At 37.6% G+C, this 17,161-nt stretch overlaps 1 long non-coding RNA gene and 1 pseudogene across 1 annotated transcript in view; one reads left to right on the forward strand and one right to left on the reverse strand.

Annotated features, from left to right (window-relative positions):
- Positions 1 to 17,161, reverse strand: part of LOC135268654 (uncharacterized) — a 132,067-nt gene that overhangs the window by 100,989 nt on the left and 13,917 nt on the right. The gene's annotated exons all lie outside the window — the stretch shown is intronic.
- Positions 9,293 to 10,625, forward strand: LOC105710644 (acyl-CoA-binding domain-containing protein 7-like; annotated as a pseudogene).

Genomic DNA, 17,161 nt, shown 5'->3' on the forward strand with positions numbered 1-17,161 from the left:
CTGTTTCACTGGACCTGCACATCCAAGCTACGTCTCAACCCTGGTGTGTAGACTGTTAAACCTGCTTTTGTCTGTCTCTACTTCCCTTCCAGTAACAGCCACACATTTTCCCTTGAAGAATCGCACTCCCTGAAAGGAAATGGCCAGCATGGGACTCTACCTTCCCTAGGCCACAAGGCCAGGGCATGTAATCCAGATTTAGCAAATAAAGACAGTTCAGGCCAAGCAGAGTCCTCCCTAGGACTTTTCCTCTGGAGTTAATTGGGAAGATTTTCTCTACTTTGGAGATTACTTTGAAGGATGTGAGCCTGAGGCATTTGGAGGCCAGCCATCTTGTCTTTGTGGAGGATAAATCCTAACCGAAGACTGAAGTCAAGAAGAAATAAGTGAACCTGAGAAAGAAAGAGAGAAACAAAGTCCTGGCAAGATGGTTTGAGTCTTTGTAACAGCTGTGCCTACAGCCAGATGCAATCTCCCGGACTTCCCAGTTACTCAAATACATTTTTTTCTTCTTTTTCTTTTTTGTTTTTGCTTAGCATTCAGATAAGAACTGAGTAATAATTATGCCCACATAATATAATTCTATGTAATTTCCATTACACAATGCTGATGAAATCTTGGACTTAATTGAAAACTCTGCTTTTTATTAGATTGTCCTAAGGCTCCAAACCAACGCATCATGCACCTAGAAACCATCATGGATCCTTAATCAGGGGAATAACAAAATAAAGAAAAGTTTGCCTGGCAAGAGATGTGTGGAAATAATCAAAACAACATATGCTCATAGATGTATTCAGGAATATATATATATATATATATATATATATATATATACATACACATACACATATCCCCTTAATTTTGAAAGATGCCAGATGTCATTTCTTTCCATGTTAGTATAGCTAAAAAGGACTATTATTTCCCATACCTTAAAAATGCTTTGAAATTCTTCTATACTCTTCATTTAATTATTTGTAACACTGGATCACAGGTTTACCTCATTAATTTATCCTGTAAGCATATTTTAGGAAGTTGTTATGTACAGGTTGCTATTATGGGCTCTGGGGAAAAAAGATGAATTAGGCAATTCCCCTGTCCTCCAGGAGCTCAGACTCTGGTAAGAAAAGCAGGAGTGCAAATAGATAAACGGTGTGAAAGTTGGCAAGGTAAACACCTTCCTTGCTACTGGAGGCTTTTTCCTCCTCCATAGAGACACAGCCAAGAGCTGGACACAATGGGGTCTAGCGGGTGCATATGGCTCCATAAAAGTAGCTTTCCCAGTGTTCCAGGTTAAGCTGTTCAGCAAATCATATGGTCACAGATTTTCTGGCATTTCAAACACTGAGATGCTTTACTATTGCTTTGATCTTTTTAAAGTACAAAATTTTGTCAATGGAAAAATAAAAAGCTTTCCCATCATTGATCAATGACGTCTTAACTTTCTTTGCAAGGCCAGCTATGATCTTCAGGAAGTTACTTTGGTTGATTACTACTTCAAATTATAAATTAAATTTAAATTCTAAAAAGTTTAATTATGAACAAAATGCTTCAGAGCACAGAGAAAAGAACCATTAAATTTACATTTTCAGTCACTGTCAAGCCTCTATTTGTTCAGAGCCATTCTTTCCTTTAAAAGGCACTGTAGCTAGGTCTTTGGAGTGGATTCTGTTACAAGAAATTCCTTGAGGCTGTCTCATTTTCCTCAATTCCTCACTGGAATTTCATAATGATTTAACCCATAGCTGGAATTCACTTAGAAATTCTCGGGAGCTAGAAGCCACAAAGACACTGACAATAATTTCTTTCACTATTTTTCTTTAGTTCCTAGATCTGCGAGTGTTGTTTTGTTTTGGTGGATGATCGCTACGTTTCACAAATGAGGAGAAAAAATAAGTCTTCCATTTCTTTTCCTGTCCTATTCTAACTGGCTTTTAAATTATCCACATGCGTTTTCAGATTAGATGGTCCCCAAAATGGCTTACGGTTTTTGCTCTAGCAGTAACTCTTATAAGAGGAAAATAAAGCATTCATTTTGTTAGATTACTTATTTAAAGGATTTCATGCCTGAATCATAAATTAAATGATTTGCAGACTAGAGAGCACCTCAGAAATTACCTATTCCAAATTCTTTGTTCTACAAATACTCAGACAAGATAAAAGACTTGCCCAATTTGCAGAGCTAGTCAGTGGCACTGCCAAGACTGGAACTCAGATCTCAGCAAGGAACTCAGCATTGCTAAGTTCTCTGACCATTTCCCATAATAACTATTACAAATATTCACCACTGCTCTCATGAACCTCATAATACTACCTCCCTATCACTCTGGCCCCTACTTCACAGAAGATTGGAAGCCACCAAGCATGAACTCTTTTTTTTTTTCCACTTTTTTTTTTTTTTTTTTTTTTTTTTTGAGATGGAGTCTTGCTCCATCACCCAGGCTGGAGTGTAGTGGTAGGGTCCCAGTTCACTGCAACCTCTGCCTCCCAGGTTCAAGCAATTCTCCTGTCTCAGCCTCCTGATTACCTGGGACTACAGGCCCCTGCCACTATGCCCGGCTAATTTTTTTTTTTGTATTTTTAGTATAGACAGGGTTTCACCTTGTTAATCAGGCTGGTCTCAAACTCCTCACCTGAGGTGATCTACCCACCTCGGCTCCCAAAGTGCTGGAATTATAGGCATGAGCCACTGTGCCCGGCCCAGTTTCCACTTTTAAACTTCCTTATATCTCATCTCAAAAGAAAAATATCAGATATTATTACCCTTCAGGGTAATCCTCACATTTGCCATCTGTGTCACACTAAGTCTCTCTCTCTCTCTTTTTTTCTTTTTGAGACATGGCCTTGTTCTCTCACCCAGGCTGAAGCTCAGTGATGTAAACATGGCTCACTGCAGCCTCAACTTCCTGGGCTCTGGTACCACAGGAGCATGCCACTACACCTGGCTAATTTTTTTATTTTTTGTAGAGACAGGTTCTCATTTTGTTGCCTAGGCTGGTCTTAAACAGCTGGGCTCAGCCTCCCAAAGTGCTGGGATTATAGGCGTAAGCCATCATGCCTGGCCAGAGTCCCATCTCTTCTAAAACCTTATTCTGTTAATGTTAAACCTCATTCTCTCAGCTATATGGGGATTTTCTCTCCATCAGTCTGTTCTGTTCAGCACATAAACATGCTGAAACATTTGCATTCATAGAGCATTGTGCCCATTCTGAAAATATTCTTTGTTTTCTTTTCATCATAGCCAAACTTAAAGTTTCCACAGTCACGCCTCCCATTCATTCCCTCAACTTCAAAAATCTGACTTTTGACACTGCTATTCAACCAAAAATGTTTGGGCATAGGCCAACTCTGTGCCTTTAAAGGACATTTTTCAATTCTCTCCTTTTGAGAACTCTCTTCTCTTCTAGCTTTCTTATTCTCCTCTTACCATTGAGTTTACTTTCAAGTTTTTCTCTCTCTTCATTCATTCCTTAATTTCTGATACTTTCCAGGGTTCCATTCCTAGTACCTTTTTCTTCTTATTCTATATTGCAAATGACAAGTCTCATTGAAATCCATGCCTTAGCCCTCACACAAAAATTTGTGTAATGTACAAATGTCATTTAAAGAAAAATATCTCTCTGAAGTTTTCAACATTGACTAAAATTTTTTAATTATAATATTATCTACTTACTTGAATATAAAACTAAATGTAAATTCCTTGTGTTCACAGGGTTTTGTTTTTGCTTTTGTTTTTGTTTTGAGAGACAAAGTCTTGCTGTGTCACCCAGGCTGAAGTTCAGTGGAGTGATGTCATCTCACTTCAATCAACCTCCACCTCCCAGGTCCAAGCAATTCTTCTGCCTCAGCCTCCCGAGTAGCTGGGATTACAGTCACCCACCACCACACCCAGCTAATTTTTGTATTTTAGGAGAGATGGGGTTTTGCCACGTTGCCCAGGCTGGTCTCGAACTCCTGACCACACGTGATCCACCTGCACAGCCTCCCAAAGTGCTAGGATTACAGGCATGAGCCACCGTGCCCAGCCATATTCATAGTTCTTATAAAGTGATACAACTAAAAACTTTTTACGTGAATGCAAATAAAACTAACATTTCAAAATACTCATAAAATGAAATGAACATTAATTTATCTGAATAGTTACACTGTTTACTTGAAATTAAATTGTCAACTTACAATGTGAATATAGGACTGGCTGCTAAGAACATAGTTCCCCTTTAATTAAATTGAGCTGTGTGCCATGTGATGATTCAGTTCTCCCACCACTTTTCTCTGTTCAAACTACTGTGAAACCTTCATTCTCATGGGCAAGCACACAGTGACACCATTGTGTCTGCACTTGACCTGTTTGCATCATTCACATATTAAGCCTAGTTCTGTGATATTTGGCACGAGCAAGATTAGAAATACAATTATCAATTCAGACACCAAAGTAAGTTGGCAATATTCATTCATGAGGTGGTCATCCAGATAATTCAGATTATTGTTGAAATGAAAGCATGAATGTAAGCACGAATGTAAAAATCAACCTAGTGAACACAGACCACTGAAAACATATCCAAGGAATCTCAGGGATCTGAGGACCCCAACTTTGTGAATCCCAGATCTATATCTATAGCCCAAAACCCTCTCCTGAGCTTCTGCCCTGTATTTCCAACTGCCTACCAAAAATTTTCTCTACCTACATGACACCTCAGAAGCAACATGTCCAAACTGAACTTGTTATCATTCCCCACGCACACACCCACCTTAACCTGTATCCCCAATCTTAGTTAATGACATCATCACCTACCCAGTTACTGAAGCCAAAACCCTGAATCTCATACTAGATTCCTTCCTTTGCCTCACCTCCTACACCCAAATCTTGTTAAGCCTACTTCCTATACTTGTTTTGTATCAAGAGCCATTTTTCCTCTGACCCAGCAATCCTACTTGGAAATTATCTCAAATAAATAATTTAAATATTAATGAAGCAACAAACAAAAAAGCAAAGATGTTCACTCCACTATTGTACTTAATAAGGAAAAACTGAAACAACAAGACCACCTAAGAGTAGGAGAAAGATTAAACTAAATAAGGTAAAGGTTGTCCTTATTCAGGAGCAATATAAAATTATGGTTCTTGGCAGACTAGCTAGCAAAAAAAAAAAAAAAACCCTTTTTAATAAATTTTATTGTATATATTTAAAGTATACAACATGAGCTTATGGGATACATATAGATAATGATATGGTTACCATAGTGAAGCAAATAAACATATTCATCATTTCACATGGTAACCCATTAATTTTATTGTTACTGTTTTTGAGCAGCTAAAAACTACTCATTTAGCAGGAATCCCCAATACAGTGTAATTTTATTAACTATAATCCTCATGTTATGCATTAGATCTTTGGGCTCATTCATCCTACACATAGGCTACTTAGCATCCCCCGACCTACATCTCCCCATTTCTTCTCCACCTTCCTTTTCCCCCACTCTGGTTATCACTGAGCATTCAGAATGACAGACAAGAGACAGAACCTGGGCCCAAGGGAGGCAGGCTACCATACTGGATTTTGCATAAAGTAAGGAATCCCAAAAAAGCAATATTCTCAGTGAGCCAACTAGAAAACAATCTACTCACAGAGGAAGATGGTAAGGAAAATTGCCTGTCTCAGTCTTGGCCATAAATAAAGGTTAGAAATAAGTTATTCTGGAGAATTCCAAACTACAAGCCCGCTCTCAAGTGGATTTAGTGAGAGAATATACAGAATCTGAATGTCCCCCACAAAATACAAGAAACAATTTGTATTTAAATAAATCTTAGGTTGGTAGTGCCCCTAGAAACTGAAGCAAATTTCTCTCAAGAAATTCAATTTCAACTTGGGCTTTCAAAAAATCCCACTAATAAAATCTCAATGAACATAAACCATAATAAAAGACAGTGAGACATGAATAAGTAAGTCATCAGGAACAAGTCTCTGCTTTTAAAAAACTGCTCTACCTATATAACATTATCTGACATTATCAGACTCACAAAAGCTTCAGATGTAAAAGTTGATATAGAATATAAATAAACGTATCTAATACATTTTTAAATAAAAGAAAGTATAGCCAAATAATGTCTATAAAAAATGAGTAGAGTAGTAAAAGAACCAATAAGAACTTTAAGAAATGTAAAATATATTTATTAAAAAATTTAAACTATAATTTTTTTTTTTTTGGAGATGGAGTCTCACTCTGTCACCAGGCTGGAGTGCAGTGGCCCAATCTCAACTCACTGCAACCTCCGACTCCTCAGTTCAAGTGATTCTCTTGCCTCAGCCTCCTGAGTAGCTGGGATTACAAGCATACACCACCATGCCCAGCTAATTTTTGTATTTTTAGTAGAGACAGGGTTTCACCATGTTGGACAGGATGGTCTCGATCTCCTGACCTTGTAATCTGCCCACCTCCGCCTCCCAACGTGCTGGGATTACAGATGTGAGCCACTGTCCCTGGCCAAAAGCAGGGCATTTTAAAAGCTGCAAAGATTATATCCATCATAGTCCCAAAAGAAACACATGACACACTTGAAGTGTTTAACTGAAAAGAGTTTAGTGAAGGGAACATTTAATGAGGTGAGGGCAGGGTTAAGGGAACCAGTAAAGAGGAGTGAAAAATACTGAGATGAGCAAGACTGGAAAACTAATACTAACCCAAAGCCTAGAAGAGAAAGAGATAAGGACTCTGTGAGTGGAGCTCAATAAGAGCTGGAACCAAGAAAGAGGCACCTCCCAACAGGAGCTAAAGTCATAACAGACTGCAGCCTCTGACAGATGGTAGCCAGGTAGGGAGGAACACCTTCCCAATTCTATGGGTTTGTCCTATATATGAACTTAACCCAAAACCAGATGGCAAGGGAACCCAGATGATGCTGTAGAGGTCATCCTCGTAGGACACAGAGCAGGGCAGAGGAGGGTATCAGTGAATTACAGGGAGTAGAAGGGGACAAAAGGAGGTCCAATAGGACTTCATTAGCACAAGGATAATGGAGATAAATTCAAATATATCAATAATAACAGAGTGTCCAAATGGACTAAACTCTAAGTTACAAGTCGAAGATTGTCAAACTGAGTTTTTGTTTGTTCGTTTATTTTTGTTTTTGTCTTGAGACACTCTCACTCTGCCACCCAGGCTGGAGGGCAGTGGCGTGATCTCGGTTCATTGCAACCTCTGCCTCCCCAGTTCAAGCGATTCTCCTGCCTCAGCCTCTGGAGCAGCTGGGATTACAGGCATTTGCCACCATGCCCAGCTAATTTTGCTTTTTTTTTTTTTTTTTTTTTTTTTTAGTAGAGATGGGGTTTCGTCATGTTGGCCAGGCTGGTCTTGAACTCCCGACCTCAAGTGATCCACCCACCTCGGCTTCCCAAAGTGCTGGGATTACAGGCGTGAGCCATCACGCCCAGCCCAAACTGAGTTTTTTAAAAAAACCAAACATATGCTGCCTTAAAAAGATTTATTTCAACTATAAAGACAAAGAAAGATTGAAAGTGGAAAAAGAAAAACAATGTATCAGGGAAATATAATCCCGAAGAAAGTGGGTATACTGTATACGATTTTATTAAGACAAATATTTACAAAAAAAATATTAAAAATAAAATGAATCACTAGACATTGATAAAAAGCTATATAGTGTACTGGTAAATATTTAACAGGCTCCCAGGAAAAGGGGAAGACTTATTTCTAGTGTTTTCCATTTTCTGTGATGAAAATATCCTTACTTTGGCCAGTTTCAAGCCACCAATGTGAAGTTAACTGACTCACAAAATTATAAAAATTTAACATCAGCTCTTATGGGTTGCAGTTCTTATGAGTAAAAGTTAGTTTCAGTACCTCCACTCAACAAAAGGTTCAATTCATTGGGAAAATAAAGCTATTAAAAACACACTTGCCACCATACTTTGCATATACTTGATTGGAATAGGAATGGAGGGAAAAGCTATATTGGGATAATTGAGGAAAATTAATATTAGATAATAATATTCTATCAATGTTAAGTATCTTTGATGAGAGAATACACCTATACACTTCTATTTTCCTAAGATATACTGTTTGTGTTTGAGGGAAGGAAGTGCTATGATATTTGCAATTTACTTTCAAATGGTTCATGAAAAAGGATATATGGTGACACTGGTTAAAATTGTGCAATAAGGAACCTCAAGTGTCCCTCCTTCCACAGAAACACTGATAAATTGAGCAAAATTATAGGAATCAACTTTATCAAAACTCTGCAAAATAGTCAAAAGTTTACAGCAAAAAACTGAACACCAAATCAAGAAAAAGATGTTAAAAACGCCAGAAAGCTTTGCTGAATTTTTACTTGCCTTTGCTCCCAGACTCAGTGACAGTCTTGAAGACAGCAGCCAGTGTTGGACCCTGCACCCTGGCTCCAGAGAAAAAAGAGTAGATTGTACTCATGTCTTTTCTAACCTGTCTGAAGGCTACCTAAGGGACTGACACAAGGAGGTTGCCTTTGTTTCACCTAACACAGACTTACTAATGGCAGAAAAGTGACTGTGCAGAGAACATTCCTTGCAAACATTATAAAGTCAGTAAATAACATGCTATACCTGGGACACAAAAATTATAATTGAGGCAAACAATAGATATGCTAAAAGCCTGAAAGGAAAAGACAGGGAGAGTTTCTTTGGAAAATTAGGCATTCAAAAGTGCCCACATACACTGGGGAACTTAGCCATGTGCATACCCAAGGTAGAACACATGCTGGAAAAGACCTGAGAAGATCTATGTGGAAGATCAGCTTCCACTTCTGGCTGATCTCTAGGCTCAATGCAAGCAAGAAATGAAGGCTAAGGCAGAGCTATAAACAGCCTGGCTAAACATTGAAGGAGTGCTCCAATACAGAGCCAATTAAGAGATATCTTTTCTTCCTTTCTTTTTTCTTTGTCTCTCTGTCTCCCCCAACGCTTTCTCCCTCTCCTCCCCTCTCTTTTTCTTTTATGTCAGCCAAGAATCCAGAAACATAAAACTGTCCTTCAAAAATGAGAGAGAGAGAAATTAAGAAATCCCCAGATAAAAGCTAAGGAAGTTTGTTCCTAGTGAAACTGCTCTACGAAAATATACTAAAGGAGAGTCCTTTGGGCTGAAATGAAGACAGAAATTGGAAGCCATATGAAGAAGCCACATGAAGAACTCCAGTAAAGGTAACTATATAAATAAATATAAAACTCAGGATTTTTAGCTTTTAACTCCTATCTTATTTCCTACATGATTTAAAAGATAAATACATAAAAATTCTTGTATCCTTGCTTCTCCCATGCTTGGTGCTTAAATAACAGAAAAATAAGAAAAAATTCTTCTATCTTTTTGTTAATGAGCACATAACATTTAAAGATATAATTTGTAACAATCACAACATGAAGTATAGTCAGACCTGTACAGGAGCAAAGTTGTATGCTATTAACATTAAATTGGTATCAATTCAAACTAGGTCGTTATAAATTTATGATGTTGATTGTAACCTCTGTGGTAACCACTTAAACAATTTTTTTAACATACTGATTAGAAAATTAGAGGAGTCTGAGGCTGCAGTAAGCCATGATCATGCGACTGCACTGCAACCTGGGCAACAGAGCAAGACCCTGTCTCTGAAAAAAAGTCAAGAAGATTAGAAGGGTATTAAATGGTACACTACAGAAAAAATCAGTGAAATACAAAAGAAGGCAGTAATGGAGGAAATGAGGAATAAAAAAGGTATAAGACATACAGAAGGAGTGCCTGGAGCGCAGCAACAGCCCAGCCACCACCGCCATGTCCCTGCAGGCTGATTTTGATAAGGGCACAGAAGATGGGAGGAAGCTGAAAACAAGACCAGATGATGAAGAACTGAAAGATCTGTTCTTCATGGGCTTTACAAACAAGCTATAATTGGAAACATTAATATTGAGTGTCCAGAAATGCTAGAATTAAAAGATAAGGCCAAATGGGAAGCATAGAACCTCCAAAAAGGATTGTCAAAGGAAGATACAATGAGTGCCTATATTTCTAAAGCAGAAGAGCTGATAGAAAAACGTGAAATTTAGAATAAAATGTATGCGAAATTTTCCCTTTTGAAGCCTTCATAATGGTATCATGACCAAACAATTAGAGTTAACACTGTTAACTCTACGTATTGTGTGTATTTTTGCTATTATTATGAATTATAATACTTAATTAGAAGTATGCTAAAACTATGTAGTTAACTAAATTCTACTTGCTTAAACCAGGTGTCTTTAAAAGTTCTTTTAGAAAAATACTATTTTTTCTTTTCATAGATTTGGGGTACAAGTGCAGTTTTGTTGCATGAACGTATCATGTGCTGGTGAAGTCTGGGCTTCAGTGTCCCCGTTACCCAGATAGTGTACAAACAATTGTGCCCAAAAGGTAGTTTCTCATTCCTCACCCCCCTCGAACCCTCCCACCTTTCTAAGTCTCTGGTGTCTATTGTTCCACACTCCATGTCCATGTGTACACATCATTTGGCTCCCACTTATAGGTGAGAACGTGTGATATTTGACTTTCCATTTCGGAGTTATTTCACTTAAGATAACAGCCTCCAGTTCCAACCATGTTGCTACAAAAGACGTGATCTCATTCTTTTTTTTTTAATGGCTCAGTAGTATTCCATGGTATACATACACCATATTTTCTTTGTCCAATCATCTGTGGATAGACACTTAGGTTGACTCTATATCTTTGCTATTGGGAATAATGTTATGATAAACGTATGGGTGCAGGTGTCTTTTTGATACAATGATTTATTATCCTTTAGGTAGATACCCAGTACTGGGATTGCTGGATGGAATGATGGTTCTGCTTTTAGTTCTTTGACAGTTTCCATATTATTTTCCATAAAATTTGTTCTGGTTTGCATTCCCATCAGCAGTGTATGAGTTTCCCTTTTCTCTGCATCCTCACCAACATCCGTTGTTTTTTGACATTTTAGAAAAGTCTTGCTCGGTAGTATTTATACAAAGGTTAGGCATTTTTAAAAAGACATGGAGAAAACAAAGAGCAAAGTGGCATTAGTAGTACCTTTTTTTTTTTTAAGACAGAGTCTTGATCTGTCGCCAGGCTGGAGTGCAGTGGTGCCATCTCAGCTCATTGCAACCTCTCTCCCGGGTTTAAGCGATTCTCCAACTCAGCCTCCCGAGTAGCTGCGACTACAGGAACACGCTATCACACCCAGCCAATTTTTATATTTTTAGTAGAGACGGGGTTTCACCATGTTGGCCAGGATGGTCTCCATCTCTTGACCTCGTGATCCACCATCCTCGGCCTCCCAAAGCACTGGGACTACAGGAGTGAGCCACCGCGCCTGGCCAAGTAGTACTTTCTTATCAGTTATTAGTTTATGTAAATAAACTTCCAAATCAAAAGGCAGAAAAATTAGCACAATGTGTTTTTTAAAATGATGCAACTATATGCTATCCACAAGAGACTAACTTTAGAGCCAAAAACACAAATAGTTTCAGTAAAAGAATGGTAAGTGGTTAAATTATGTCTCCTTAAAAAATATGTTGGAGTCCTAATACCCAGCATCTGTGAATGCAACCTTATTTAGAAATAGGGTCTCTGCACACATAATGAAATTAAGATAAGGTTATTAGATGGGCCCTAAATCAATATGACTGGTGTGCTCATAAGAGCAGGAGAAGGCTGGCCATAGCGGCTCACACTTGTGATCACAGCACTTTGGGAGGCCACAGCAGGAGGATCTCTTGAGAACAGGAGTTCACGACCAGCCTGGGCAGCATAGTAAGACCCTGTCTCTACATACACACACACACACACACACACACACACACACACACACAAATTAGCCAGGTGTGGTGGCATGTATCTGTACTCCCAACTGCTAGGGAGGGTCAGGTGGGAGGATTATTTGTGCCTGGGAGGTTGAGGCTTCAGTGAGCTATGATTGCATCACTGCGCTCCAGCCTGGGCAACAGAGTGAGACCCTGTCTCTAAAAAAACAAAAACAAAATTTTTTTAAAAAAAGAGAGAGAGGAGGAGGAGAAGAGACACAGGGAAGAAAGACATGTGAAGAAGGAGGCAGAGATTGAAGTGATGCAGCTATCAGCCAAGGAATTCCTGGGACTACCAGAAGCTGGAAGAGGCAAGAGAGGATCCTGCCATAGATGCTTCAGAAAGAGCATAATCTTGTCAACATCTCACTTTAGAACTGCTGGCATACAGAACTGTAAGAGATAAATCTGTGTTGTTTTAAGGCACCCCATTTTCAATACTTTGTTACAGTGGTCCTAGGAAACTAATACAGAGGGAAAAAAGATATTCCACGCAAATAGTAATCAAAAAAGAGTGGGAATGGCTATACTGACATCAGACAAACTGGATTTTAAGTCAAAAACTGCTACAAGAGAAAAAGAAGGTGATTATGTATTGATAAAAGGGTCAATTCATGAAGAAGACATAAAAATTATGCACATATTTGTACCAAACAAAATAACTCAAAAATATATGAGGCAAATACTGAGAGAATTGAAGACAGAAAAAGAAAATGCTACAATATTAGTTGGAAACTTCAATACCCTACTATCAGTAATGGTTAGAACATCTACACAGAATATCAGTAAGGAAATAAAAGATCTGAACAACCTAGACCAAGCTTGTCCAACTTGCAGCCCAAAGTCTGCATCCGGCTTAAGATGGGTTTGAATGTGACCCAATACAAAATTGTAAACTTTCTTAAGACATTATGAGATTTTTTTTGTGATTTTTTTTTTTAGCTCATCAGCTATGGTTAGTGTTAGTGTATTTTATGTATAGCTCAAGACAATTCTTCTTCCTAGTGTGGCCCAGGGAGGCCAAAAGATTGGACTCTCCTGACCTAGACCAACTAGACCTATGTAAACCAGATCTGACAGATACTGATAAAACTCTCCACCCAACAGAATAAACAATCTTCTCAAGTGCACATGGAACATTCTACATGAGAGATCATATTAGGCCACATAACAGTCTCAATAAATTTTAAAAAATTGAAATCAAAGGAAGTATATGCTCTAACTACGATGGGACGCAGCTAAAAATCAATAACAAAAGGAAATTTTTTTTTTATTCACAAATAACAAATTTGTGAAAATTCACAAATATGGGAAATTTGAAAACACTCTTAATGAATAGATCAAAGGAGAAATCACAGGGAAGTTAGAGAAAACTTAGAGATGAATAAAAATGAAAACACAACATACCAGAACCAATGGGATGCCGCAAAAAAGCAGGGGTCAGAGGGAATGTCAAGTAATAAACATTTATATTTAAAAGGGCCATGGGGGCTCACACCTGTAATCCTAGCTCTTTGGGAGGCTGAGGCAGAAAGAAAGCTTGAGACTAGCCTGGGCAACATGGCGAAGTCCTGCCTCTACAAAAAATTAGCTGGGCATGGTGGCATACACCTATGGTCCCAGCTACTTGGGAGACTGAGGCAGAAGGATAGCTTGAACCCAGGATGCAGAGATTGCAGTCAGCCGAGATTGGGCCAAAAAAAAGAGAGAGAAAGAAACAGAGAGAGAGATTATATCAGCAGTGAAAAAACAAAAACCTCTCAACAAAGAAAACTCCAGGACAAGATGGCTTCTGCACTGCTGAATTACACCAAACATTTAAAGAATTAACATCAATCCTTCTCAAAGTCTTCCTAAAGAAGAGAAGAGAATGCTTTCTACTTATTCTCTGAAACCAGCATTACCCTGACACCTAAGTCAAATAAAGAAACCACAGGAGAATATGCAATATACTTAGCATATATGAATATAGTTGCAAAACTCCTCAACAAAATACTAGTAAATGAAATTCAACAACACATTTAAAGATTATACAGTGTGACCAAATGGGTTTTATACCAGGAATGTATAGAATGCAAAGATGATTCAACACATGAAAATCAATCAATGTAACACATCACGTTAATAAAATGAAGGAAAAAACACGATATTATCATCTCAATAGATGCAGAAAAGCATTTGACAAAATTCAACACTCTTTCATGAGCAAAAACACCCAGAAAACTAAAAATAGAAAAGAACTTCCTTAACATAATAAAGGGCATTTATGAATAACCCAAAGCTAATATTGTACTCAATGGTGAAAGACTGAAAGCTTTTCTCCTAAGATCAGGAGCAAGACAAGGATGTCCACTTTCACAGGTACTATTTAACATTTTACTGGAAGTTTTAGCCAGAGAAGTTAGGCAAGAAAAAAGTAAAAGGAATATAAATTTAAAATAAAAAGTAAAACTATTCCTTTTTGCAGATGACCTGATCCTTTACATGGAAAATAAAAAAAAAAATCACAGAAGAAATAATAGAGATAATAAATGAATTCATCCAAATTTCAGGTGTAATATCAATACTTGAAATCAGTTGTGCTGCTATACACAAGCAGTAAACAATCTGAAAAAGGTTTTAAGAATACAGTGCTACTATAAGAATATCCAAAAGACTTAAAGATGTCACAATAAATTTAATCAAGGAAGTAAAAGACATCTACACTGAAACACTGATGAAAGAAATTAATGAGGAGCTAAATAAATAGAAGAACACCTTGTGTTGGTGGATTGGAAAACTAATGACATTTCTACAGACATAAGATAATTCCTGTCAAAATTCCAATGGGCTTTTCACAAAAATGTAAAAGCCAATCCTCAAATTCATATGGAGCTACAAGGGGCTCCATATGAAAAAGAGTAACAGGCCTGGCATGGTGGCTCGGGCCTGTAATCCCAGCACTTTGGGAGGCCGAGGTGAGTGGGTCGCTTGAGGTCTGGCGTTTGAGACTAGCCTGGCCAACATGGTGAAACCCCATCTCTACTAAAACACAAAAATTAGTCAGCCTGTGGCAGGTGCCTGTAATCCCAACTACTGGGAAGGCTGAGACAGCAAAATCACTTGAACCCAGGAGACGGTGGTTGCAGTGAGCCAAGATCACGCCACCACACTTAAGCCTGGGCGATGAAGCGAGACTCCATCTCAAAAAGAAAAAGAATAACAAAACTGGAAGTCTCACACTTCCTGGTTAAAAATTTACTACAAATCCAAAGTAATCAAAACCATGTGATACTGACATAAGGATAAACCTGTAGACCCATGGAGTAAAATTGAGAGTCCATAAGTAAATCCATAAATCTATGGCCAATTGATTTTCAACAAGGATGCCAAGACCATTCAATGGGGAACGAATAGTCTCTTTAACAAATAGTACTGAGACAACTGAATATCACACACAAAAGAATAAACAGGAACCCCCCACATCACAGCACATAGAAAAGTTAACTCAAAATGGATCAAAGACCTGTAAGAAACTATAAAACTATAAAACTCTTTGAGGAAAACATAAGGGTAAATTTTCATGTCCTTGGACAATGGATTCTTAGATATGCTATCAAAAGCATGAGCAACAGACAACAAAACAGATAAATTTGATTTTATCAAAATGAAAAATTTTTGCACATCAAAGGCCATTATTAAACGAAAAGACAACCAATACAGTGGGAGAAAATACTTGCAAATCATATATCTGATAAGTGTCTAGTGTCCAGAGGTCGGTGCAGTGGCTCAGTTCTATAATCCTAGCACTTTGGGAGGCTGCGGCAGGTGGATCACAAGGTCAGGAGTTCGAGATCAGCCTGGCCAGTAAGGTGAAATGCTGTCTCTACTAAAAATTAGCCGGGCATGGTGACACACTCCTGTAATCCCAGCTACTTGGGAGGCTGAGGCAGGAGAATTGCTTGAACACGGGTGGTGATGGTTGCAGTGAGCCAAGACTGCACCAATGCACTCCAGCCTAGGCAACAGAGTGAGACTCTGTATCAAAAAAAAAAGAGGCTAGTGTCCAGAATATATTTAAAGAACTTTAATAACTCAATAACAAAAAGACAATCCAGTTTTAAAATGAGCAAAGTTCTTGATAGACATTTCTCCAAAAAAGAGTATACAAATTGTCAACAAACACATAAAAAATGCTCCACATCATTAATCATTAGAGAAATGCAAATCAAACCCACAATGAGATACCACTTAACACCCACTAGGTCAGCCGTAATAGTAATAATCATCATTGTCATCATTAGAAAATAACAAGCGTCGGCAAGATGTGGAGAAATTAGAACTCTCACAAATTGCTATTGGGAATGTAAAATGGTGCAATCACTGTAGAAACAGACACTGGTTTTTTTTTTTTTTTTTTTTTTTTTTTCAAAAAGTTAAACATATAATTACCATATGACCAGCAATTCCACTCCTAAGTATATACCCAAAAGATTTGAAAACAGAAAGTCAAACAGATACTTTTACACAAACGTTCATAGCAACATTATTCACAATAGCCAAAAGATATTAATAGAAATGGTCCAAATGTTAATTAATGTAGTACAAAATGTAAACAAAATGTAGTACATACGTATAATGGAATATTACTCAGTCATAAAAAAGATGAAGCACTGATACATGCTACAACATGCTTGGACTTGAAAACATTATGCTAAATGATGAAGCCAAATAAAAAGATCCTGTATTACACAAGCAGTCTAGAATAGGTAAATCCATAGAGATGTGCTGATTGGTGGTTTTCAGGAGCTGGTGGGAGGAGTGGGAAGTGACTGCTCAATAGATACAAGGTTTTTCCTGAGGTGATAAAAATGTTTTAGAACTAGACAGAGGTAGTGGTTGCACATTGTGAATGTTCTAAATGCCACTGAATTGTATACTTTAAACTGTTAATTTTATGTCAATTTCATATCTATTTTTAAAAATATATACATATATTCATTCATACACATATAGAAATAGAGAAAGCAATGTGGCAAATGTTAGTGGCTCATAAATCTAGGCAAATGATGTATAAATGTTCATTAAACTATTATTTCAAGTTTCATGTAGAAGTCAATAAAATTTTGAGAAAAACTTATTCATATAGTAACTTACCTTCAGTATAAACCCAAAATTGACAAATCTACCATAAAGATGAGAGATTTTAAGAAACTCTCTTAATAATTAACAGGTTAAGTCGATTCTTAAAACATAGTAAGGATAAGGAATATTTGAACAATTTTGTTTAATAGACATATATAGAACATTGTACTCAGCAACTGCAAAAACTGCAACTTTTCAAATACACATGTA

This window comes from Aotus nancymaae, unplaced genomic scaffold (genome assembly GCF_030222135.1).
Source record: "Aotus nancymaae isolate 86718 unplaced genomic scaffold, 86718_ANA_hifiasm-v0.15.2.pri h1tg000041l, whole genome shotgun sequence".
Taxonomy (NCBI): Eukaryota; Metazoa; Chordata; class Mammalia; order Primates; family Aotidae; genus Aotus; species Aotus nancymaae.